The 4,760-nt window shown below is 43.2% G+C and overlaps 1 long non-coding RNA gene across 1 annotated transcript; it reads right to left on the bottom strand.

Annotated features, from left to right (window-relative positions):
• Positions 1–718: 718 nt before the first annotated feature.
• On the bottom strand, positions 719–1,639 carry LOC135393022 (uncharacterized). The gene is made up of 2 exons (XR_010422384.1): positions 1,436–1,639; positions 719–863 (listed from the first exon to the last, which is right to left on the bottom strand). It is a non-coding gene; the product is annotated as an uncharacterized LOC135393022 (long non-coding RNA).
• Positions 1,640–4,760: the final 3,121 nt, after the last annotated feature.

Here is a 4,760-nt window from a genome sequence, read left to right as displayed (position 1 = left end):
GAATACACGTAGTCATTTCGCTTCGTAATTGCTTGAGAGCAGGACCGTCACGAACCGGCGAGGGTTCGATATTCGATCGGGTTAAAAAAGATATCCAACTTTTCCGAAAAGTTCGTCGAACTGTTCAAAGGAAGTTCCAAGCCTCGGATGCAAAGAATATTACGAAACGAAATCTTCCCATGTGAAGTCGAGTGATCAAAGTGGATTTTAGGGTATGCAGCTTAACTGTTTCTGAGCCCTTCTGGGACTTTTGAAAAGAGCGGCGCGCTTTTCCTAGATGCCGTACATGTGAAAAACTGAAACCGAAAATGTTTTCCGAACAGACTTGGCATACGAGCGCGGCGGCGCCTTGCAGATTGGCATGTGGTATCTCATTAGCGTACGAAATATGGAATGTGTTGTCCTCCTTTGTTTATTTCGTCCCCATTTCGAAGATAATTTATCCATCCCTGTCGAAAAAAACCATACAGCCATCTGTATGAGCCAATCACATGAGGCTCGTATATGTGTTTATTGTATGAGCAATCATATGAGCTATATGAGCATGTATGAGCTATATGAGCACGTCTGAGCTATATGAGCATGTATGAGCTATATGAGCATGTATGAACTATATGAGCACTCTCTCAAACAGCGTATGAGCTATATGAGCACATGAACCGTCTGAGCAAACGTGCAACATGACATGGCGTGATTAAGCTAAAATGACAACACGTGATTACAAAATACCGGTTTATTCAGGTACTGGCGCGACGTAGGTCCCTCAGAAAGTTTGCCAAATGCTTTTTGATGAGCTTTTTCCGTTTCTGTCCAGGCACCTTTGATGTCGATAGTTTCTTTTTCTGCATATTTGACGAAGGTATCTGTTGAAAAGAAAGAACAAAATTAGAACTGCGCTAAATTTCTGCGCCTAGAAGTATTCCAGTTCCCACAACTTATACAACCGTATGGGTTCATGCTGAAATGGACATGACTGGGGGCCTGTTTCTCATCCCAACGCGTAGATCACACCTTCAAAGCATTAAGTTGTATTTAGTCAGTCAGAATAACGCACAAGGTCATTTTGCCAATTAAAATTGAACGTAACCTTCCTCTAATGCTGGTGATGTCCAATGAACGCGGTTCTGAAACATCTGAGTATGTTTGCGTTATGCTTGCAAAACTTGTTCGCTGCAGCAACGGGTTACTGACACAGAGTGTTTGTGGCTTGCTTCACTTTGGGGCATCCAAATACACATTTTTTTTTTGCATGCTAACGTGCGATTTCGGTATGCCCTGGTGCACGACTTTATTTTAAACACTCTATACACACATGCAAAGGCTATCAGCGAACGCTTTCCCACAAAAAGTCACAAAAAGCACGAATATGGTAGTTGCAGACAGCTAACCCGACAGACATAACGAGCGATAACGGAAAAACGGGACTGCAACGTACCTGGAATGCGCACACACCTGCCACGGCTTCTGTAGGTTGATTCTAAGGTACACACACAAAACACCTTCAGTGATCACTGACACGGCACAAAGACACTGTCACAGCATGGAGACGGCGACGAAAATATAAGTCCCACGCAGAGCGGAGCGAAATACGTCCAGATGGCTCCGAGAAGCAGGGTAGAATAAGCAAGTAAGCGTCCAAGCACTGAGATGGCACTCGCAAACGGCTTGGATGAGAATCCAAGAGCCAAATAGAATGTTGTAGGACACGGTCGGAACGGGAAACATGCACCTAAAATTTGAACAGAATCGACGAAAGGAAATGGAGCTGCGACCGTTACGGCCCGCCGACTGTGACGAGCGTCTCTTGAAAGGCCATCACCAGACGCTGTGGCGCCAGCACTTCTAGGTGAATAACTGGTTAACTAAACGGTCAGCCTTCCTCATACTGCTCATATCTTCCTCATACTGCTCGAAATGCAGCTCATACTGCGCATAACGTTGCTCATACTGCTCACTGCTTTTCTCGTATTGCTTATATCTGCGCATATAGCGCTTCGTTGGCCCTTGCCGTGCGGCTCATAACATTGCTCATACTGCTCATAACGTTGCATACTGCACATAGCGCTGCTCATACTGCTCATTGCCTTTCTCATATTGCTCATTGCCTTTCAATTATTGCTCATTTCTTTACACATATTGCTCATTTCTTTACACATAGAAAGTTATATGAGTTTTTTCAACAGGATATCTTCTATCTATCTTGTTTTATTTTCTTATGTTTTTAATTTTTTCTGCACCTACCCCACCTACCTACAACCAACCTGGCAAACTGCTAAAACGGCGAAGACCCATGCAGTTCTCTCGTCAAACCCGACTTGGGGCATATATGGTATGGTGTGCATTTTCGTGTATCTAAAATATTATTATGCACCCATGATTCAGCTGGACGTCTGCCTGTAGTTGTTAATGCCGGACACACGGCACGGACTCTTTCCAACTATCGCTATCGCTTGCAACCTGTTGCAAACCTTGTATATGCGATCGACGAAGGAGAGATTAGAGCAGCACGGACACTGAGAAACCCGAGCCCGGACCGGCTGCTTAAAACTTTCTTTTTGCGGGCCAGGGCTATGCTTAACATTTTGGGCGCTTGCGGATAAATCAAAGGAAGGTCGTGCACGGGCAGTACAGTCGTGCATTGTTATTATGGACACTTTCGTTCCTGAGAAAAATCGTCCAAGAAACGATTCGTCACATTACTTAATATTACGGAAATACATTACAGCGAACAATGATTTATTAAAACTAAACAAATTAAAGTTACAACAGTATGCTTTTTGGTATGCCCGGTCATATCTTGTAAGGCAAATTTCTGCAAAATGACAGACCAAGTTCTGGACAATGATACAATTGTATCATTGTCCAGAGCATTGTCAAGGCTTGCCTGACAGGGCACCAAGAGAGTGGGCTTTCCTTGTACCATCTCAGCGCTGACGACAGCTCTTTTTGCATGTACTGTTGGGGACATGGTTAGCTAAAATCGTCTGTCAGTACTTCGCCTTCCTATATTAGCTCAGTTGTGCTGAAAGACAGAAGCCAAATGGCGCTGACAAGCTGGTGGTGCATGACTTCACAGTCACACTTAAAAGTGTTGTGCAAAAATTGTATTTGAAGGTGGACCATGTGCAGCACGTGTTTATTACTCGAAAGAAATAGTCTTGCAACATTTGAGATTTAATACAACATGGATATTTGAGATGTGATAAGCCACAGAGTGCTGATTTTAGAAACCGTGTCTCCTACAGTACATTTCCAAACCAGAACGCGCACGGTACTTCCAACTCTCTAATCTGCAGTGGAAGACGTCGCGCAGCTCTCGATTCCACGGCATAGATATTAGCCATTTCTCGTCGTCCTTTAGAATGACAGTAACAGTTCACTTGGCAGAGCTGACACTAAGCTTATATCCTAGGCCCACTCCCAATAACCTACTTGATGGATTCTGATGGCCTGGGTATGCCTCTCGTGTTTGCATGTTCCCCGCTTCACACCAGTATTCAGCCCCATCCTTTAACACTTGAGGCCTGAAATGATATGTATGTTTCCCACACTACAAATGCTACTGACGCTAAAACAGCATGCTCAAGTTCCCGCATGAAGGTCGATGTTCTGGATGTGCTGCTTTTGACGTCAGACTGTACGTTCCTCCACAACGTCCTAGTGTTGTGATGTGCGATATGCAACAAGGCTTCAGCATCTCTAAAGTATCACTAGTGGGTGTAAACCTTGCATTTCAGAATGGAAGGATCTTTCGTGCAGACGTTATTACAATATATAAGCTTGAACTTATACGTCCAAAACTTCGCCAGCAGTACCAGCAAAAGAAGGATGCATGCCCTAACTTTATTGTTGTTACATTTCAGTTGTTGACATTTGCAGGTTTTTGGAATGTGAACTGTGTTATGGAAGGACTACTCCAGGTCAGCCTTCACGGAGTCGTGAGATTGATGTTTCTCTTGTGTTATGTTGATCTGCCAAAACGTATTGTTGTGCCCCTTGTTGTGATCAGAATAACTATTTGAAGCATTTGTAGGCAACGGTGAGTGCAAACGTATGTATGCCATAATGCTCTGTGAAACATGCTGTCTGTGGATAATTAACATTTATTGCATCCTGAGTGGAGAAACAACGAATGAGCTCACAGAAATATATAGAGGAAATGTGCTGACAGAAGTGACACAATCAAGTGAACCAAACAATACAATAGTGACCCACGCTGTGTAAGCAAATTGAAGATCACAATTAAAAAAAACATAATTAGACACAGTAATTAAGGAATACGGAATGGATAGCATCGTTGACAATAAGCCAACTGTAGGAGGGAAAAGGTGATTGCATCATGAGGTTGAATGAAGCAAGAGAAGATGCAATAGTAATAGGATACGGACAATGAAAGAAGGAAGGAAGTCACTGATAAGCTTAGCCAGCTGCAGGACTCAAACTCACATCTTCTGGATTACCGGTCCAGGGCTCTCCCAACGGAGCTCAGCTAACTTTGTTTTTTTTTTTCACCACGTGATAGCATTTATTTACAGACATTAAAACCGACAGACTGACACACACAGACTGAACACCTAACAGCTGACAAACTCAGCTAATCTAAATTACCTCCTCATTGACTTACAAAGTTGTGACATCGCGTTGCGTCATCGTGTTTAATAGGATAAAGTTTGTTGGGCTACACTGGATAGGTTAATTATTTACTCTGTCTGTTATTTATTTACCCCACTGTTTTGCAGCTAAAAGGAACAAAGGAAAGA

This window comes from Ornithodoros turicata, chromosome 4 (genome assembly GCF_037126465.1).
Source record: "Ornithodoros turicata isolate Travis chromosome 4, ASM3712646v1, whole genome shotgun sequence".
Lineage (NCBI taxonomy): Eukaryota > Metazoa > Arthropoda > Arachnida > Ixodida > Argasidae > Ornithodoros > Ornithodoros turicata.
This window is presented reverse-complemented; position numbering and strand designations above follow the sequence as displayed.